Consider the following 23,266-nt stretch of genomic DNA (forward strand, 5'->3'; position numbering starts at 1 on the left):
ATAAGATTAGGAATTTTGGGCTGATATGTGAATCATCCAGATGATCTTTTCCAGCCACTTCAGCACAGCAAAGCACGTGGCTGTGATCTTCATCACCTAAGGTTTTGTGAAAAGAGTTTCATCTTGTACAAAACTCAGATTCTTGACCTTAGAAGATGGGGCCAGAAGAGATCCTAACGAAGCCGGCCAATGTTGAGGGCTCCAGAGTTGTCGATTTTTTCTCAAAATCACGACGTCGGTCTTATCACCATTTAGCTTGAGAGAGTTTATTTTCATCCAAGTGGCAATAAAACTGAAGCCCAGGCGGAGATACGAACGTCCATGATTCTGCACGGATGACAAAGCAAAAATAATTTGAGTATCATCCGCATACGAAAAAAAGGATCAGACCACATCTTTCCACTACATCTGCTATAGGACGGATGTAGATATTAAACAGCTTTGGAATAAGGACAGAGCCCTGAGGGACTCCGAGAGTTAGAGGCTGTGCTGAGCAGGGTTCTTGAATCGGTGTGGTCCCAGATGTGAAGCGCCCTCCAGTGAGACAGGGCTTGTTTGAAGCCCCAGGTTGCATGGCCCCACACTTACATGGGGTCCATGAGCTAGCATTACTGCCACTGGCAATGGAGAGGTCCTGAGAGATGAAGGTGTCCGCGCCTGCCACTTCTGAAAAATGCAGAGCCCTGAAGAGGTGCCCCTGGTCCTTTCATGTACATATCCTATATTGACTGCACCCAAGTCGGTGCTGCTGTGCAAGGATGAGGTGGTGGAAGTGGCTGCGCCCTTGCTGTCAGCCTGCAGCTGCTGGAACCTGCCCCGTAAACAGAGCGTCATCTGGCCTGGAGTTACGGTGCACGAGGCCGCCTACGCCTGTGCTGCTATGAGGCACACCTGTGAGGCCTAGGTGACTGGCACCCGTTGATGTTGCCGCAGTGCCCTGCCCTGCCATGATTGCCCCCCACCTTGTCTGGGACTAGCCTTAGTGCCGCTAGGAGGCGACACAGTGGTTCTGGTGGCCGCCCCTGTGCTGATGGTCTGAGGGCGAGTACGGGCCCGGCTGGGTCTGGCATTAAAGTACTGTTTATCCTGAGGTCGCAGTGCATGGGACCACCGGAGCCACCTCTCTCCAAGAAGTGAAGTGCAGGCGGCCTGCTTGTTGATGCTGGAGTTGCGCAGCGCTTTCTACTCTCCGACAGAGCCCTGGAGGGTGATGTTTGATCCTCTCCGGGGGACCATCTGTGTTTGGAGCTGAAGTGTGCTGAAAGAATCCACTGCACACAGCACCCATTTTCTGCCTGCCCTTCCCATCGGACAATAGCCGCAGAGGCCTCCAGTGGAGCGGCTGACAACTCTCCTGATTGGAACAAGAGCTCACGTTCTCTCTATTCACAGTGAGGGGTGGGAGATGCCACCACTGCCTGGAGGCTTTCTGATGGGCCAACATCCCTCTCTGAGCCTGCAACACCCTTTCTTGGACTTCATGGGGAAAGTGCTTGCTGTTGAGAAACACTGTGAAGGTGTGGTGTGAGTGAATCCATCGCCCTTGTTTGACCCAGGCCTCGCCTCTATGTACTGATCTTGATAGTGACTGCAGTAGCCCTGCATGCTTGCTTACTCCAATACCCAATTAGCCTTCCAATTGCTTACCTCTATCTAATAGACTGCCTCCTTGCCCCTTGTTGCAAGGGCCCAATACATGGACCACAGTGCAAGGCAAACAAGCATTATCTGATGAATCCATTTCCTTTGCAAGTGGATTATTTGAACTGGAGTGCCCTTCCCTCCTGCCCTACTTCAAGTCTGCCTCAAGCTCTTGAGGTGCTTGGGCCTCCACCTTTATCCTAAACAGAGTATATTGTCCAGCGCAGTCCACCAAGAGAAAATCCCTACCATAGTACATCACTCTGGGCCATGAAGACTACCTATTACCATGCTCCCTCCAACCAGGGAGACTTGAGATGAGTCACCCGCTTCTCACTGCCAGACGTGGCATAGAAAGCCGACATAGCAGCTAAGGGCTGGTGAGTCCATACATCACTCAACATTGGTGAAGGGCGGCTCCTCCTTTACGAGACTGGGAATGACCCTCATTGAGTAAGATGAGATTCTGTAGTGCTCATTACCCCTTCTTCCCATCCACACTGGGAACCGCACTGCATGATATCATGATGGTGAAACCCAAATCCCAAAACCTTTGTCACAGGATATCAGCGGCCTGGCACCCTCTCTCGCTCCTGCAGATCGAACCTCAGATGCCCTGGGTCACCGAGAGATCACCCTGCAAGCACACTCCACACAGTTCAAGAAGGTATGACAAGCACTTCTCAACATTAAGGCAACACTACAAACTAAGATCAACACGGTTTCCCTAGATGTTTAACTGCTCTCGGCTGATCATCGCAAGTTATCTGACCGGGTGAATGAGACAGAGTCCTCCCTGACTGACCTGAGGCATACGGTGCAGGAATTGCAAGACCAACTGAAATTGATGAGTTTGGAGGTGGCCTTCCTATACCGCAGAGCAGGGGACACTGAGGGGCGATCCAGACGCAGCAATATTTGCCTACCAGGATTTCCTGAATGAAGAGAGGCCCCAATAGTATGGAACTCTTTGTCAAAAAGTGGTTGATGGAAACTGTTTTGGCTGACATGATCCCTAAATACTTCTTGGTGGAGAGGGGGCATCGGATGCCTGGCAGGCCACTTTCCCAGCAACTGCACTGTGACCCATTTTTGCCCAGCTCCTCACTTTTAGAGACTAAGACCTGGTGCTCCAACTGTTTCAAGGAAACAGTCCCTGGAGATATGAGCATGCTTCCTTAACTGCATATCCTGACTTCACAGCGCAGGTTCAGCACCTTCGAGGATCCTACGCCAATGTCAAACAATGGGGGTCATTCTGACCCTGGCGGCCGGTGACCGCCAGGGTCACCGACCACGGGAGCACCGCCAACAGGCTGGCGGTGCTCCCGAGGGCATTCTGACCGCGGCGGTTCAGCCGCGGTCAGAAAGGGTAAACCGGCGGTCTCCCGCCGGTTTACCGCTGCCCCAATGAATCCTCCATGGCGGCGGAGTGCGCTACGCCGCAATGGGGATTCAGACACCCCCTACCGCCATCCTGTTCATGGCGGGAAACCCGGCATGAACAGGATGGCGGTAGGGGGTGCCGCGGGGCCCCTGGGGGCCCCTGCAGTGCCCATGCCAATGGCATGGGCACTGCAGGGGCCCCTGTAAGAGGGCCCCGCAAAGTATTTCAGTGTCTGCTTTGCAGACACTGAAATACGCGACGGGTGCAACTGCACCCGTCGCACCCCTGCAACTACGCCGGCTCAATTCTGAGCCGGCGTCCTCGTTGCAGGGGCATTTCTGCTGGGCCGGCGGGCGCTCTTTTGGAGAGCGCCCGCCGGCCCAGCGGAAATGTCTGAATGGCCGCCGCGGTCTTTTGACCGCGGCACGTTCATTCGGCGGCGGAACCTTGGCGGAAGGCCTCCGCCGTCCGCCAAGGTCTGAATCACCCCCAATGTCTCTTAGAACTAAATTTTCAATACGCCCTCTTGTTCCCAGTGAAATTGTGAGTGGTGGATGGAGAGACATCTCATATCTTTTCCATTCCGGAAGACATCTGAACCTGGTTACATACCATAGGCATGGCTCAGCCCTCTCAGGAGGGTTCCAATGTTGCAGAATTGCTGACACCCTGAACTCACTGATACAGGTGAAAAACCCCAAGATCTCCACCCTCCAGGGATCAGGCGGCAGAAAAACAGGCTAGGGTGGTGCAGGAGGCATCGCAGCACAGCCAAAATCCCTTTGCACTACTACAGATTGAGCATCCCTTGGAAACTGGTTCTGACAGGGGAGGTTCTGGATCATCAACAATGGATATCCACTTGGGCCTGAAAGTTGTTCAACGTTCTGCTGATGACCTGTAGGGAGCGTACACTTGGATATTATGGATCAACACTTGCTGTCTACCACAGGAACTGCAGCTGAACATTACTGGAATGCTCCTGTGGTTATGGAAATTTGAAATTAACAACAAAACCTGTGTAACAACACATAGAGGCTGTGGAGCAGGTGTAAATAATGATGGAAGCCCTGCAACCCAGCGCAAAATTGTTTGCTCTTCAATTCCCTGATCGCCCGCGGGATCCTGGCTCGGGCTTGAATGGCTCTGTATCATCGTTGGCTGGTGCCTGCTGGAGCTTGGACTCATTCTATGACCTGCGGATAACTTACACTACAAGTACTGTAGGCCCCAACATGTACGAACTTGTGCATCTGGACTTCTGGGGCAACTGGACATTCCGACAGAAAGATGCCACACTTAAGAGAACTGGATGCTGAAATGTCCAAATCTTAAATAATGGGTATGAGAAACAACCGTACTCCCACGCTCCACTGAGAGACTCCAAAGTGAACACATTTTGCCCGTTATACAGTATCTTTACTCTATGTTTTTTGTGTAGGGGTGTTTGGCTGGGGACCTGAATGTCACCTGACCTGGGTGTAACACTTTTACAAAGTTATGTTAGTTACTTTAAGTTTGTGTATGTGAAGCCTTGTATGGATACCGATATTGGTGGAGGATGTTCTGGCTGGAGAGAGAGACACAATATTTACATGCCTTCTGTTGGGTACATGGAGTGGGTGGCAACTTGTGTATTCCATCCGTCAACTGGCATACACACTATCACTAAAACTGTGGGCACGTGTACTGACAATGTTACCCCGCAATACAATATGGTTACCCTGGAACGTGGGCGGCATGGCTACCTCTACCAAACACTATTCTATTCATGCATATCTTATGTGCCGCTATACACATATTGCCATGCAGCAAGAACTTCAATTCACGACCCGGTAACTTCGAAAAGCCCAAGCGAAATAGTGAGGACAGGAATATGGCACATCCTCATTGAAGTTCGCACTTTGGGGGGGGTGAAATATGGATCATGCCAGGGGTTGTGTGTGTGGTGGAACATCACAGACATGGGTTGCAGATAAGTGGTATTAAAGGGACAATTAGATGGGCCCCATCTGACATTGGTAGGGATCTATGCACCTAATCCCAATCCATCAGAATCTTTTGACGCCCTCACCCCTGGGCTGGGGTGAGCAATGCTGGGTCTCTGGGGTGGGGATTTTAATTGTGTGCTGGACGTGGTTTGGGACTGTCCTGTTCCTCCTTTGTATGGGGCGATGGGTGTCAGGATAACGCAGCACGAAACTGGCCATCTGACAATTTCACCATTAAAAAAAAAATCTTTACCTCTCCCTGGGGGCATGATTGCACCCCACAGGGGACACAACACTTTTTTAAAAGAAACATTTTCCCTTTGTCCCAGGTCGAGGGGGTTCAGCCCCTAACCACAAGGGCTGACCTCCCAAACACTGGCCCTTGGTGGCCTATTGGGATTCCTGGCTGTGGATTTCAGAGTAATCACAATTCACAGCCAGGAATCAGCTTCACAAAGGCCTTGTTGGATAGGGGAGACTCTACTCGTTCCAACAAGGCCTCCCTGAAATGTGGGGATATCATTTGAGGCATTTTTTCCCACTGAAGCGAGAGAACTCAACTGCTCTTTTCGGCCACTTTGGTGAGGAATCAGTGAGGAATCAGTGATGTCATGCTGACTTAACAGCTGGGCGGGGGGGGGGGCAAGGGCCAACATAGAAATTAATCTGCATATCCCCCTCCCTTTGTTTTGAAAAAAGGTATCTGATCCTTTACAGCCCTGCACATTGTCAGCCAGTGGTTGACAGGCACACTGAGGATAGGTTGTGAGTGTCTGAAAATGGCCGACACCCACACCAAGAGGGTTAATAAAGCCATGTCTTATGGTAACATAATTTTCACCTTGTGCATTACTCAACAACACTGTTGTGAGTGATTTACATTTTGAGACTCAGGGACCATTCTCAATAAGCATCACTGGGTTAAATGTCACTGGGTTATGGAACTTGCCCAGCCTATTTATACCAGCGTATTTTTGGCAAAGTGGTAATGTCATGATTAAACTAAACATCAAATCTCCCAGTTCATGACTTAAATGTTCCCATTGTACCACGCCTGTTGGTGGAGGTTGGGTATTTGTGTCTTGCTACCTTGGTGAACTGCACACCTTGTCACCTTGGTCAAGATTTTTTATAGCACTCAGGCCCATATTTATGAAATGTTTGCCTCACCATAGCATAATTCTTTTTTATGCTAAGGCGGCGCAAACATAACTAGATATTTATATTTTGACGCTAGACCCGTCTAAAGTCAAAACGTTGGAGTTAGCGCCATTTGTAGGGATCGCTAATCCACCTTACGTCTCATTGCGCCAATGAGATGCAAGGTAGGCGTTCCCTACCAAAAAATGACGCTAGCCCTCTAGCGCCATATTTACCTACCAACACAAACACGACGCAATCCAAGGATGCAGCCCTAAAAATAGCGCTAAGTCCGATTAGCGTCAAATTTTAATGCCTGGTCAGACCAGATGTTAAAAACAAGCCCACACACCACCACTCAAGGAAAACACGAGAAGGAGTTATTGAAACCTCCAGGAAAACATGGAAGTGGTACTGCTCCAGCTTGGCTCACGCTGCAGACGTCAGCGAAGACAGCAGGTCCCTCCACCACCACCGCAGCAACTACAAACACCACCACAGCAGCCTCAAAGGTAGCGCAGAAGGCAGGAGAGGATCTTCAGACAGTGCACAACCATCCTTTGCCTCAGGGACCATAATTTCATCAGGATGTACAGACTGAACCAGGAGTCCATTGTACGCCTGCTGCACCATATTGAGCCACACATCATAGCAAGGGTGCAAACTCCCACTACCATTCCACCCATGACCAAATTCCTCGCTGTCCTCCATATGCTGGCGTCTGGATCTTTTCAGATAACGGATGCACAAGTGGCTGGTATGTTCCAGCCATCCTCTCGGTCCTCCTACCTAAGGTTCTGGACTCTATCATACGCCTCACACCCCACCACATCTGCTTTCCAACACCCAGCATCTGCAGCAGGAGACCAAGCAAGGTTTCTATCAAATTGCTGGGTTTCCGCATGTGCTGGGTGCAATGGACTTCACCCATGTACAACTGGTGCCACCTGCAGCAACGGAACACCTATATTGGAACCGCAAGCACACACATTCAATCAATGTGCAGGCCATTGTGGACCACAGTGGGCTCTTCACCAACATCCTTGCTAAATATCCCGGCAGCTTCCATGATGCATACATATTTCACCATTGCTCCATCAACGAGCGATTCCAGGTTGGCCAATATGGCAGTGGTCTACTCATAGGTAAGCCACCATACTAATCATAAAACACACAACACACCAACCATCTAGTTCAAACAATACAAACACCACACTAATTCCACATGGGCAGGGGTATATAGATGTACAGGCAACAACACATATGCAACATGCCACACAACACCGCATGCACTGCACTTCACAAACGCATACACCCACATGTATATAACACAACCACACCCTGACTGCCACACCACATGTGGACAGGTGGAGCCAAGTCCCCTTTGCATACAGAAGCTGTTCACAAACCACCACAAGTGTGCGCAGGTTGACAACTAAATAGAGATCACTCACTCATTACACCAAACAAAGAATGAACCAGGCATGTCAATGGCATAGGCCATGGCCATTTTAAGAAAGTCACACATAGGCACAGCTCCCCGTAAATCATGGTGTGCAAGCCTCTGGCAGAACCTAAATCAAATGCCACCCAAGTGGTGCCATAACCAACTACATATCGTCTACACATACCTGACAAATCTGTAGTGTGCACGTACACCTGTCTGCTGCATTGTGTCGCACACATACAAATACAGAATTATCTGCCACTAAAGACCGTGGTGCAGAATCATGATAAATGGGGCAGCATCTACTCCAGTGCCACCTCACATGTGCCCCTAGTCCCCCTAACACTACCATGTCTGTTCCGTATACCAAAAATGGCCCACCATGGTGCAGGTTTAATTAAAAAACTGTAACAATCATGGATGCCATAGTAGGACTCAGGAGCAGTGTAGAGTACATACCTGACCCAGGGTGCACCGTACTAAGGGACCCATGAGAAAAATAGCTGTGCCCCCTCCCAAAGCCTGCACTCTGCATGTGTAGAAAGTATGTGTGATAAATCATGTATTGGAAGCTAGGAGATACTATTGCACCACATTACAACATCCTAATAATGTGTGATACACACCCTCGAACACTTGATGGCTGCCACAAGCATCATCTGGCACAAAGGGTCACAAAGTGTCTCACTGCATGCATAGTGCCACTGTTGGAAAATGGGTTATTGATAAGGGCAGGTAGGTACCTACACCTAGCAACAAGCCACCATCCTCCACCTAGGTACAGTTAGGTCTCAGTAAATTAATCCCAGCTCAACCCTTGGTAGCTTGGCAACGAGCGTCAAGGCTTAACTTAGGAGACAGTGTGTAAAGCATTCAAATATCACAAAACAGTAATTAAATAAAACACAGGAAACAGTTTAAAAATCCAAAAACAATTTATAAAAATAGTTTATATTTTTATCTTTAAAATGACACAAAAACGAATAAAATCGGATAAAGGGAAACGGAGATATGAATTTTTAAAGAATGATTATTTTTCTAGCGCTTAGAAACAAAAAGCGCCAATCGGGTCATCTGGTTGCACCAGGACCGGGGCAAAGTCAAAGTTTCAGGCCAACCGCGATGGAGCCCTGCTCGGCTACAAGTCGCGGGAGGCCTCGGTTAAAAAGTTACCTTCTGACTTAGTCTTTATTTTGAAGTTTTTCTTCACCGGGACGAACCTGCCAGTTGAATCCGACCTCCTGGAGCCCTTGTCCGGATACGCGATGTGGGTTTCCTCGGTGGAGACTTTTACCTTCGGACTTAGTCGTTTTTTCGAGATGAAAATCCTTCGACCGGGGTAAACCTGGATCTTGATCCGACGTCCGTGGAGCCCTTCTCGGATACGATGGCTGGGAGGTCCCGGTCAACTTTTTACCTTCGGACTTAGTCTCTTTTTCAGAGGTTTTTCTTTACCGGGACGAACCACCAAGTCAGGCCGGGTCGCGGTTGAGGCAAGCCGGCTAGAATTTCCGCGGCGGGTCGGTCCCTCTCTGGAGCTTTTTTTCTAAAATTCTCAAATCTTTTCCAAACTTCTGGGGCTCCACCCAGATGTTCTTTTAAGGTTCTTTTGGGGTCCACAGCTCACCCCAAGGGTCCAGAAGTTCTGTGATGGTCCTTGGGGGGTGCAGACTTCAACTCCCAGAATGCACCTGGCGCAACCTCCTTTTTGGCCACTGGACAGTGGTCAGCTGGTCACTTTTCAGGAGTTGGTGCAGGGGGACTCTGGATAGCAATTTTTCACCTGTAGCAAACAGGGAGTCCCTCCTTGAACCAGTTGAAGCCAGGCAAAGTCCTTCTTGTGGTGAAGCCCAAGTGTGCAGCTGGTGCAGTCCTTCTGAGTGCAGGTTCCAGGTGCAGGCCAGGGGTCCAGCAGGGCAGTCCTTCTTCTCCTTTAGTTCTTTTCTTCTTGAAATCTGGCGGGGATCTGAGGTGTGGGGGCAGGTCTGCCAGTTTTATCCTTGCTCCTGGGTGAAAAGCAGGGGGGTCCTGGTCCTCCAATCAGGTACAGGGTCGTCCCCCTGTGATGACCACTTCCTGGGAAGTGTGGCAAAAATCCATCCCAAAAGGCAACAGTCTCTAAAAATCCAACATGGCTGAATCTGATTTTTGGAGGTTACATCTGGCTAAGCCCACCCACTGGTGTGGCTAAAAATCATAAACACACCCCTCTCCTGCCCTCTCCTAATCTAATCAAGGGGGCACCTAGTTGTCTGGGGTTGCAGGATGTGGGGGTGTTGCTGGGTGCTCCAGATGTCCTTCTCTGCCTTTGAAGACCAGTTCGGCAGCCCTCCCCCTTCCTGCCTCACCATCTGCTGAGGGGAGATTCTCTCCCCCAAGCACATTCCTTTGTGTGAAGCCAGGCCACTTCACACCTCATCAAGGCAGCTTGGCAAAAGCTGCTGCAGGCTGGCCAATCACAGCACAGCAGCAAAAACAATGCAGAGCTGAAATTGGCAACTTTTTAGGTAAAGTCTAAACTTTTTACCTGAACAAGTTATATTAAATCCAACAACTGGAAGTTGTGGGATTTATTACAACAATTAATTTGATACCAAATTCTTGGTATGCAACATTTAAGGAGACTTTAAAATTAAAAATAAAGTCTCCCCATTCTAGCCTATGAAGGCCATTTACTTCAATGAGGGAAAAACGAATTTGGCTGTTTTTACCTCACCAGGGCTTATAAATCTATTTTTATAAAGTCCCTGCTTATAGTTACATGGCACCCAGCCCTAGGGGCACATAGGGCACACCTTAGGGGTGACTTATATGTAAAAATAAGGTAGTTTAAGACTTTGGAAGTACTTTTAATTCCAAAGTCGAATTTGCATATAACTTTAATTTAAAAGCAGCCAGCAAGGCAGGCTTGCTTTTAAAATGACACTGGGCACTTCAGCAGTGCACCTAGGTGTGCACCACCTATGCTGTGGTCCCTTAACCTACATGCCCTACCATATACTAGGGACTTATAGGTAGGTTAACTTAGCCAACTATAATTAGCCTAATTTGCATATCCATTTTACACAGAGCACTGGCCCTGGGACTGTTAAGCAGTACCCAGGGCACAGCCAAGAGTCAGTAACCACCAGTACCTATCCAAAAAGTGTGGAGGTGATCAGGCAAAAAAGGAGGACTTTCCTACACTGCCCCCCCCCCCAGATGAAAGGTGATGGGTACTAACCTACACCCTGGTAGTCCTCATCAGTTAAGTGGAAAAACCTGGAAAGGCCATCTGCATTGGCATGAGCAGTCCCAGGTCTGTGCTCCACTGTGAAGTCCATCCCCTGTAGGGAAATGGACCACCTTAACAGTTTTGGGTTCTCCCCCCTCATCTGCATCAACCACCTGAGAGGTCTGTGGTCAGTTTGTACACGGAAGTGAGTGCCAAACAAGTAAGGCCTCAACTTCTTCAGGGACCAGACCACAGCAAAGGCCTCCCTCTCAATGGCACTCATTTTTTTCTCTCTGGGGAGTAGTCGCCTGCTGATGAAGGCAACTGGGTGATCATGGCCCTCTTCATTAACTTGTGCTAACACTGCCCCAATCCCTTCCTCTGAAGCATCTGTTTGCACTACAAACTCCTTGCTATGGTCAGGGGCCAGTAACACTGGTGCTGAACACATAGCCTGTTTTAGGGTGTCAAAAGCTTTTTGACACTCTGGGGTCCAAATGACCTTCTTGGGCTGTTTCTTGGAGGTAAGCTCAGTCAGAGGGGCCACTATGGTCCCAAAATTCTGAACAAACCTCCTGTAGTACCCGGTCAGGCCAAGAAAGGCCCTGACCTGAGTCTGGGTTTTTGGAGCCTCCCAATCCAGAATAGTCTGGATCTTGGGCTGGAGAGGTTGTACATGGCCTCCACCAACAAGGTGGCCCAGGTACACAACAGAGCTTTGCCCTATCTGGCACTTGCTTGCCTTGATAGTCAGGCCTGCTTGGAGCAGGGCCTGAAGCACTTCCTTCAGGTGGACCAGGTGGTCCCTCCAGGTGGAACTAAATACAGCTATATCATCCAGATAAGCTGCACTGAAAGATTCCAACCCAGATAGGACTCTGTTCACCAACCGTTGGAAGGTGGCAGGAGCATTTTTCATGCCAAAGGGCATTACCTTGAACTGAAAGTGGCCCTCTGGTGTGGAAAATGCTGACCTCTCCTTAGCTCTTGGACTTAAGGCAATCTGCCAATATCCTGAGGTCAGATCAAATGTGCTCAGGAATTTGGCAGCCCCCAACCTGTCAATGAGCTCATCAGCTCTAGGTAAGGGGTGAGCATCAGTCCTAGTGACTGCGTTTAGACCTCTGTACTCCACACAGAATCTCAATTCTTTCTTCCCACCTTGGGGATTAGGTTTGGGGACCAGTACCACTGGGCTGGACCAAGGACTATCAGAGGGCTCAATTACCTTGAGGTCCAACATCTTAGCCACTTCAGCTTTGATGTTGGCCTTGACCTGGTCAGACAGCCTGTACAGCTTGTTCTTGACAGGCAAGCTGTCACCAGTGTCAACATCATGGACACATCAATTGGTGAGTCCTGGGGTCAGGGAGAACAGACTAGCAAACTGTCCCAAAACTTGCTTACAGTCTTTTTGTTGCTGATCTGTCAATTTGGGAGAGAGTACCACTCCCTCCACTGACCCATCTTTTGCCTTTGAGGACAGGAGGTCTGGCAGAGGTTCACCCTCCTCCTCCTTCCCTTCATCAGTGACCATTAGCATGGTCATGTCTGCCCTGTCCTGGTGGGGTTTCATCCTGTTTACATGCAGGATCCTGTGAGGATTCCTGGGAGTGCCAAGGTCCACCAAGTAGGTGACCTCACCTTTTTTCTCTAGAATTGGATAGGGCCCAGTCCATTTGGCCTGAAGTGACCTAGGAGCTATGGGCTCCAAAACCCACACCAGCTGTCCTGGGTGATACTCAGGCATGGTAGCCTTTTGATCATGCCAGAGCTTCATGAGCTCCTGGCTGGCTTCCAGGTTTCTGCTTGCCTTCTTCATATACTCAGCCATGCGTGACCGCAGGCCTAGCACATAATCTAGCACATTCTCCTTGGATTCTTTGAGAGGCTTTTCCCAAGACTCTCTCACCAAGCACAATGGGCCTCTTACAGGGTGCCCAAACAGTAACTCAAAGGGGCTGAATCCAACTCCCTTCTGTGGCACCTCTCTGTAGGCAAACAGCAGGCAAGGGAGGAGGACATCCCATCTCCTCCTGAGTTTGTCAGACAAACCCATGATCATGCCCTTCAGGGTCTTATTAAATCTTTCCACCAGACCATTGGTCTGTGGGTGGTAGGGGGTGGTGAACTTATAAGTAACACCACACTCATCCCACATGGCTTTCAAATAGGCTGACATAAAGTTTGTGCCCCTATCTGAGACCACCTCCTTTGGGAATCCCACTCTGGTGAACACACCAAGTAGGGCCCTAGCCACTGTGGGAGCAGTGACTGTCCGGAGGGGTATTGCCTCAGGGTACCTGGTGGCATGGTCCACTACCACCACAATGTACCTGTTACCTGAAGCAGTTGGTGGGTCTAGGGGACCAACAATGTCAATCCCCACCCGCTCAAAGGGAGTCCCAACCACTGGCAGTGGTATCAGGGGAGCCTTTGGTTTGCCTCCTGTCTTGCCACTGGCTTGACAGGTGACACAGGAGCTGCAAAACTCCCTGACTTTTTCTGACATTTGGGGCCAATAAAAATGGTTGACCAGCCTGTTCCAGGTCTTGGTCTGTCCCAAATGTCCAGCTAAGGGGATATCATGGCTTAAGGTAAGGAGGAATTCTCTATACTTCTGGGGGACCACTACTCTCCTAGTAGCCCCTGGTTTGAGGGCCCTTGCCTCAGTGTAGAGAACTCCATCCTCCCAGTAAACCTTGTGGGTCCCACTGGTATCCCCTTGTTCTTGCCTGGCAGCAGTCTGCCTCAGGCCCTCAAGAGTGGGACACTCTCTTTGTCCCTGGCACAAATCTTCTCTGGTGGGCCCACCTGCCCCTTGCAGTTCTGCCAAATCAGGCATAGTTTGCAGGGAAAGTGTCCCTCCCTCAGAGTTCAGATCCTCCCCCTCAGGGTTGGATTCTTCCTGACCCTCTGTACTTGTTGGGGCTGGCGATCCAGACCCAGTGCCCTTTCTCTTTTTCTTGGAGGCTTGGCCCATTGTTCCAGGGTCCAAGTGTCCAGCATTTCCCTGTTGTGCTGCCTGTGACCTGGTCACAGCACACACCCATTCAGGGAGGTCCAGCATCTGTGCATGGACCCTTCTCTCCACTTCTGACCATTCAGATGCTTCAAGATCATTTCCCAGCAGACACTCTACTGGGAGGGCAGGAGCTACAGCTACCTTTTTAGGGCCAGTCACACCTCCCCATTCCAGACTCACCATAGCCATGGGATGGAGTTTGGTTCTGCTATCTGAATAAGTCACCTGGTGGAAGACACCAGGTAAGACCTGCTCTGGAGAAACCAGCTTTTCTGTGACCATTGTCACACTGGCTCCTATATCTCTCAGAGCTTCCACTTCAGTCCCATTGACTTTAGGCCTCTGCCTATACCTCTCCATGATGGGAGGTAAGGTGGCCATAGTTGCAATGTCCACCCCACCCACGGATACTAAGGTGACCTCTGTGTACCCTGATTCCACCCCTGGGCCAACTTCCACCCCCAACCCTACACTAGCAATCCCCTGGGATTGCCCACCAGTGGGGGGCTTCTTGGAGCAGATAGCATCTCCTCTTTTATGTCCAGGTTGATGATAATCAAAACACTTGCCGGCCTTAGCAAGCTCCTGAAACCTTCCTGCTTTAGCAGGATCATAATTCTTTCCCTGATACCCTTTCCCTTTAAAAGTGAATTGGCTCGGGGCTCCCCCTCCCTGAGAAGTTTTTGGGGACTCTTGTGAGGACTCTTTGGGCTTTTTATCATCTTTCCCCTGGTTATTCCCCTGAGAAGAACCATGTCCTCCCTTTTTCTGATCACCCCCTGGGGGTTTCTGGTTAACCCTAGTTCTTAACCAGTCATCAGCTGCCTCCCCCAGCTCTCTGGGGTTGGTCAACCTAGAGTCAACTAGATACTGGCGGAGCTTCTCTTGGACACAATTAGTTAGAAGGTGCTCCCTCATAATCAAATTGTACAGCCCCTCAAAGGTACTTACCCTGTTGCCCTGTATCCAGCCCTCCAGTGCCTTTACTGAAATGTCCACAAAGTCCACCCAGGACTGGGTGCTTGTCTTTTGGGTGTCCCTAAACTTGAGCCTATACTGCTCTGGGGTCAGACCAAACTTTTTAGTCAAGCAACTCTTCATACTGGGGTATGAGTCTGCATCTTCCCCACTCATGGTTAGGAGCCTATCCCTCCCAGAGTTGGGAACTAACTCCCAAAGAAGTGAACCCCAGTACTGAGGCTTGACTCTCCTCATCTTGAGGGCCCTCTCAAAGGCCCCCAGCCACTTATCTATGTCATCCCCTTCTACATAGGCAGGAACCACCCCTTTGGGTAATCTGGGAGAAAAACCCCCACCCAGGGACACCTCAGCTTCTTTATCGCTGCCACCATCTCTTTTTTCTTTGTTTGCCCACTTTTTCTTTTCTAGGGCCAGCTTATCTGCTTCCAAAGCTATGTATGCTAGCTGGGCCTCCAGCTCTCTTTCTCTGATGGATGGGTTCACTCCTCCTGAAAGGACCCCCTTCCTACCACTAGCTTTGGGTCTGCCCCTAGTGACTGTATCTACTGAGGACCGTTCTTCCTCATCCTCACTTGGGCTCAGATGCCTTCCCTCCCCTGAGAGGTTAGAGTTAGCATCCTCCCCTTTTTCTTCCTCCTCTGGAGCTTCCTCTGTGCCTAGCTCTTGGGCCTCAGCCCATGCTGTCAGGGATTTAATCAGGATTTGCTTCCTGAGATCAGTGGTTGCAGGCAACCCTCTTTCAATACACAACCCCCTAAGCTGGACTACTGTCAGTGTGGGTAGGCTAGCCAGATCAAGCTCCATGGTTCCCTACTTTTGTGTCAACAAAAACTTTTTGCAAAAATTGGAAACAAGAATTTAGAAAAATTACAAATATTCAATAATTGAAATTAATCCAAATTAATAAAAAATAAAAATAAAAAATAAAAAATATATGTTTTTGCACTAAGACAATTTAAAGGATTTTTAATTTGTTTTACTCAAAACTGTAACGTGATAATGAACACAAGTACAGGATCCCACCGCTGCCACCAAAAATGTTGGAAAATGGGTTATTGGTAAGGGCAGGTAGGTATCTACACTTAGCAACAAGCCACCATCCTCCACCTAGGTAGAGTTAGGTCTCAGTAAATTAATCCCAGCTCAACCCTTGGTAGCTTGGCAACGAGCGTCAAGGCTTAACTTAGGAGACAGTGTGTAAAGCATTCAAATATCACAAAACAGTAATTAAATAAAACACAGGAAACAGTTTAAAAATCCAAAACCAATTTATAAAAATAGTTTATATTTTTATCTTTAAAATGACACAAAAACAAATAAAATCGGATAAAGGGAACCGGAGATATGAATTTTTAAAGAATTATTATTTTTCTAGCGCTTAGAAACAAAAAGCGCCAATCGGGTCATCTGGTTGCACCAGGACCGGGACAAAGTCAAAGTTTCAGGCCGACCGCGATGGAGCCCTGCTCGGCTACAAGTCGCGGGAGGCCTCGGTTAAAAAGTTACCTTCTGACTTAGTCTTTATTTTGAAGTTTTTCTTCACCGGGACGAACCTGCCAGTTGAATCCGACCTCCTGGAGCCCTTGTCCGGATACGCGATGTGGGTTTCTTCGGTGGAGACTTTTACCTTCGGACTTAGTCGTTTTTTCGAGATGAAAATCCTTCGACCGGGGTAAACCTGGATCTTGATCCGACGTCCGTGGAGCCCTTCTCGGATACGATGGCTGGGAGGTCCCGGTCAACTTTTTACCTTCGGACTTAGTCTCTTTTTCAGAGGTTTTTCTTTACCGGGACGAACCACCAAGTCAGGCCGGGTCGCGGTTGAGGCAAGCCGGCTAGAATTTCCGCGGCGGGTCGGTCCCTCTCTGGAGCTTTTTTTCAAAAATTCTCAAATCTTTTCCAAACTTCTGGGGCTTCACCCAGATGTTCTTTTAAGGTTCTTTTGGTGTCCACAGCTCACCCCAAGGGTCCAGAAGTTCTGTGATGGTCCTTGGGGGGTGCGGACTTCAACTCCCAGAATGCACCTGGCGCAACCTCCTTTTTGGCCACTGGACAGTGGTCAGCTGGTCACTTTTCAGGAGTTGGTGCAGGGGGACTCTGGGTAGCAATTTTTCACCTGTAGCAAACAGGGAGTCCCTCCTTGAACCAGTTGAAGCCAGGCAAAGTCCTTCTTGTGGTGAAGCCCAAGTGTGCAGCTGGTGCAGTCCTTCTGAGTGCAGGTTCCAGGTGCAGGCCAGGGGTCCAGCAGGGCAGTCCTTCTTCTCCTTTAGTTCTTTTCTTCTTGAAATCTGGCGGGGATCTGAGGTGTGGGGGCAGGTCTGCCAGTTTTATCCTTGCTCCTGGGTGAAAAGCAGGGGGGTCCTGGTCCTCCAATCAGGAACAGGGTCGTCCCCCTGTGATGACCACTTCCTGGGAAGTGTGGCAAAAATCCATCCCAAAAGGCAACAGTCTCTAAAAATCCAACATGGCTGAATCTGATTTTTGGAGGTTACATCTGGCTAAGCCCACCCACTGGTGTGGCTAAAAATCATAAACACACCCCTCTCCTGCCCTCTCCTAATCTAATCAAGGGGGCACCTAGTTGTCTGGGGTTGCAGGATGTGGGGGTGTTGCTGGGTGCTCCAGATGTCCTTCTCTGCCTTTGAAGACCAGTTCGGCAGCCCTCCCCCTTCCTGCCTCACCATCTGCTGAGGGGAGATTCTCTCCCCCAAGCACATTCCTTTGTGTGAAGCCAGGCCACTTCACACCTCATCAAGGCAGCTTGGCAAAAGCTGCTGCAGGCTGGCCAATCACAGCACAGCAGCAAAAACAATGCAGAGCTGAAATTGGCAACTTTTTAGGTAAAGTCTAAACTTTTTACCTGAACAAGTTATATTAAATCCAACAACTGGAAGTTGTGGGATTTATTACAACAATTAATTTGATACCAAATTCTTGGTATGCAACATTTAAGGAGACTTTAAAATTAAAAATAAAGTCTCCCCATTCTAGCCTATGAAGGCCATTTACTTCAATGAGGGAAAAACGAATTTGGCTGTTTTTACCTCACCAGGGCTTATAAATCTATTTTTATAAAGTCCCTGCTTATAGTTACATGGCACCCAGCCCTAGGGGCACATAGGGCACACCTTAGGGGTGACTTATATGTAAAAATAAGGTAGTTTAAGACTTTGGAAGTACTTTTAATTCCAAAGTCGAATTTGCATATAACTTTAATTTAAAAGCAGCCAGCAAGGCAGGCTTGCTTTTAAAATGACACTGGGCACTTCAGCAGTGCACCTAGGTGTGCACCACCTATGCTGTGGTCCCTTAACCTACATGCCCTACCATATACTAGGGACTTATAGGTAGGTTAACTTAGCCAACTATAATTAGCCTAATTTGCATATCCATTTTACACAGAGCACTGGCCCTGGGACTGTTAAGCAGTACCCAGGGCACAGCCAAGAGTCAGTAACCACCAGTACCTATCCAACAAGTGTGGAGGTGATCAGGCAAAAAAGGAGGACTTTCCTACAGCCACATAGTAACATGGACGGCACAGTCAGGCTTTGTAGGGCAACTATGGTGTCTCAACATAGGACACTAGTGTGAGTCAAGGAGGTGGAAGGTTCCATCTAAGAAAAGAACACTGCTCCATATATGGACTACAAAACACATTTTCAAAATTATAACCATCATTTTGGGTTCTATATTAAAAATCCCAGGGCCTTGAGCCACTACCCAAGATTGTCAAGGCCATCAACACAGTCCAATGAAACCATTTCACAAGAACAGGAACATACACGATACCACAAGTAAGTCTGAGTCACCACTCCAACTAAAACTAACAACTACCATGGTATGTTCTAAACCTCTATCACGCTTTACCAACACATCTTCTCTCTTTCCTTTGCAGCTGATCAAGGGTATGGCATAAAGCCATGGGTTAAGACTCCATTTGCCAATCCCACAACGGTGGAACTGCGGGCCTACAACGAAGGGCACATAAGAACACGCAATGTGGTGGAAAGGACATTTGGGCTCCTAAAATCAAGGTTCAGGTTCCTGGGCCTGATAGGAGAAAGCCTCTTGTATTCTCCACCACTCGTATGCAAAATAATACTGGCATGTGCAATCCTCCACAACATCTGTGTCAGAACAAATGTCCCCTGGGATGATCAGATAGACGACACCAACGAGGAGGAGGAAGATGATGGAGCAGATAATTTGGAGGGGGTAAAACAGAACATTCTCCACTACATATACCGTTGGAATGTGACTCAAACCTCAGGGAACAGTTAGGAAACACAAAGGTGACATGTGTGATAGCAACATAGTTTTTGATGTAAGAGGGTTTACTGCCTCCATCTCACATATCAGTGACACGCAATTCACGGGCACGTGACTCCTGAAGGCCTAGATCCATGCAGCCCTACATATATTGTGCTGTCAAGTAGGCAAGGTGCTAAAACCTAGCCAATTCACCACAACAACACCATGCCTAAAAGAATGTATGCACAGGGGGCACACATAAGGTAGGTAGGGGCTGTCAACAAATGGATATTAAGTAATGATGGAACAGAACACTGTCACAACTCACGGTCATTGCAGCTTTCCCTGCAAGGTACATGTGTGACAAGGGTGGAACATCATAGGTAACTATGGACCTTCAGTAATTGTCCAGGGATTGTAACCAATGCCCGATGCTGAGCCTGCACAGTGTATCCATGGAATTATGTCCTGGCACTGCCCTTGGGCACAACCCTGACACATGGTGGACTGTACTTCATGTTTGCCACACATGTTGGATGTGGAGTTCGCAATGGTTGCCAGACAAAATAAGCAGCTATGGGTGCAGAATCACTATCCAAACAAATGACCCATTGTCAGGTTCTAAGGGGCATATTTAAGAGCCCCTAGCTCCATTTGCAGACACATTAGCATACATTTCTACTAATGGATGTTAGAGTGCCAAATCCCCGCGCCATATTTACAAAGCAAGTATTGCGCCACTTTATAACCCTTTGCACTACATTATGCCTGCACCAGGCATAATGTATGCAAAGGGGGCATTCCACCGTTATTGGGCCAAAACAATGGCGCAAGGACATCTAACAGATTTCCTTGTGTCATTGTTTCAGTACTTTTAACGTCTGCTCAGAGCAGATGTTAAAAGGGGCATGCCATTGAATACAATGGGCCCCTAAGTACTCAGCAGGAGTAGTGTCAATATTTTGACACTATTCCTGAAAAGTACATCAATAGCGTCAATCAAAATAATGCTATTGTCCCCTACCCTGCACCATGGTGTGCCGTATTTTAAATACGGTGCACACAGAGTGGCAGTAGAGGGGTGCTAAAGGACGCATGAAAAATGAAGCAGCATGTGTGCAGCGCCACTTTTCTTAAATATGCCCTAAGAATTTATAAGAGACAATGCACCACCAAATAATAGTCTGGGTGGAATGTAGGCAGAGTGTGTTACACTCACTATGTACGTGAGCTGCACACTTCTCACACAAATCTGCTGTCTTGACATATGCCTCTAGCAAATACAGATAAACATGTGAAGACTGATAAACAGGTGTATGCCCTAGGCAGCAACGGTTTTTCCCAGTATCAACAATGCTTGACATGTGTCAGCCTATTTACCTAGTATGCTATGTATAACAACATCACACAGCACATAGCAATACACACCACTCATTGTCACTCACATGACAGAACAAGTGCATGCTAGCAACAGTAACAATTTATCCCATACATGTTTTGGGCTCCAACATCACAATCAGGTGTGGGATGTGCTACTATGTACAGCACTGTTGAATAATATCAGAGACACAACATCAAACTGAGTGGGAGTAGACCTAGCAATATGTTGCATCTGGCTAATGAAAAGTACAGCACTAAGATGATTTCACACCTCAACATCATTCAGTCATGATAAGAGTTACCTAGGTTGTGGTATGCTGGAAGAAATGCATACCCATGTTCACCGGAGGATGTGGATGGACAGCTTTGAAACACCCACAGATACTTGCAAATACAACACGGCAGGGCACTTGGAGACAACACAAGTGCTGTGGGAGGTGTAATGTCGTGTGCGTGGCACTCATAACATCTCACAAAACTGTCAAATAAACAAGTAGCCAATAGTAGGAGATGTGTTCTTCTACAAATTACACAAGTCACATGTTGCATTCTGTCCATGTATGACCAGACAATGTTGCTGTTGGAGATGTGTACGAATTGCAAGTAGCCTAAAGAATGGGAGCAATGTAGGAGGCAATACATACCTTACTAGTAATGCAGGAAAACATGGACAAGGGACACACATAGACCAATACTGACTGTACAACACATCAATATCTACATGGCAACATTTAACATATGTACAGAGAGGGTGGCCAGGTCAGTACATGACCCAGTCATGTTGGCCACTAGCATGCCACAGTATTTGCCCATTGCATGCAACCATGACAGAAGGCAGTGACAGACAACACCACCTGTACCTGGCACGTTTCCAATATTGAAGTCACAACAGATATACAACCCCTAACCAAGCTGCCCACGTAAACAACTATGGGCATCAAATAATGAGACATGTCCTACGTGTGCAACACACAGAGCTCTGTACATGAGAGGGGGAGGCTGACATCAAGTACTGCTGAGGAAAATGTGATAGTAATGTGAGGTTTTACATCCCATGAACACTCCACTGTCGTCATATTTTACAGAAATGACACTACACATGTCTTTACACACATGGCATATACCAACCTTCACTAACACATGTGTACATAGCATCTTCTGCAACTAAGATGTAAGGGGAACCAAATGGCACATGTGTAGCAGAGCAACATGAAGTGAAATACAACACACCACAGAGTGGACACACATGCACACGCAAATTGCCAGGGGTAACGTGATGTCAATGCAGTCCATGTCCACTGAATAATCGGAGTACAAATTGTAATGTTTGTCACATGCCTTACCATTTGTTGGACATAGGCCATCCTAAAAATTGTGTTGTAGGTATGTGTACATTTGTATGTCAGACGTAACAATGTAGTCCACCCAGAAATGTGTATTCATACACATATGTAGACACATTGCGCACATCTGCCAACATGTATGTGGACACAGTGTAGCTACACAAGCACATATGCACAAGGTTTGAGTAATCGCATGCAGCAGACTCGTCGACATACCCATGTCACCGTAATGACATTACTGGATAGACATGCACATGTAGCCATACCACATATACAACATTGTAGCACAGCCCTAGTGACATGTTAAGTGAATCAGGGTGCACTCAAGGCCTGCAGTGCAAAAATCCAAGCATTCTGTCATGCGTAAAAAAAAATGACTCAAACGCATTAAATCCACACTGCAACGTAGGTAAAATGATGCCTGCGCCCTGAGCGGCAATCACACGTTCACACGCCTTTTAACGCACCATGGTGAAAAACTTGATGCATGACCGTCATGTGTCAAAATGTTTCACGCAGGCACATATAACATAGAATTCAACTAAAGCTAAAAGATGCCTAGCCCCTGAACGTCTATCGCACATCCACAGTCAATTTCACGCAAAAGGTGGGAAAATCAACGCATGACTGTCATGCGTTAAAAAAACTACGCATGACTGAAAACGGGACGCAGACGCCCAGGAAGTGATGAAACAGGACATCCTGCCTGCAAACATGGTACAGTGAGTTAACTATCACTTCGCAGTCTTATTGTCTGTGACTGTGTGAGGGTGTGTGGAGCTGGTGCCATAGGTGTTTGGGAGTGTTTGAAGTGTTTGGAGCATGGTGCTGTGTCCTGTAGGTGTTGGGTTTTATTTGTATTTCAACCTGTCTTTTTTATTGTAAGTGTACTGTTTCTGTATCTGTATTGTGGGGTGTTTGTCTGTGATAGTTGTTGGAGTAGTTGTGGGAGTTGGCTTAGGTGTTAGGAATTTGATTTATTTATTTGTTGGGTGAACTGCATTTGCAGTCCAGTATGTCTGGGAAAGGTAGGATGTCGGCCGATGAGCTTGGGGGGTTTATATGGCTGGTTCAGCACTACCACCCCATGATGCTGGAACTGGGTGTCCATGTCATTCTTGGCTACCCTACAGAGGCAAGGAGGCTGTGGTGGGGCAAGGTGCTCCACCACCTAACACAGATATTTGGGACAGGAAGGAATGATCACCAACTTAAGCACTGCTGGGCAGACCTCGTTACAAAGGAGCAAGATCTGCTGGATCATCTGGACATAGATATTGGTGGAGCAGTTGGTAAGTCTCCCATTTCTATACAAAGGGCCAGATGTAGGAAAGCTTTAGCGACTCGCAAACGGCGAAAAACGCCGTTTGCGAGTCGCTAAAGCCCATCTGGTATGTAGAAATGCATTTTGCGAGTCGGAACCGACTCGCAAAATGCATTTAGAGTCGCAAATATGAAGGGGT

The sequence above is a fragment of the Pleurodeles waltl genome, chromosome 12, assembly GCF_031143425.1.
Source record: "Pleurodeles waltl isolate 20211129_DDA chromosome 12, aPleWal1.hap1.20221129, whole genome shotgun sequence".
Lineage (NCBI taxonomy): Eukaryota > Metazoa > Chordata > Amphibia > Caudata > Salamandridae > Pleurodeles > Pleurodeles waltl.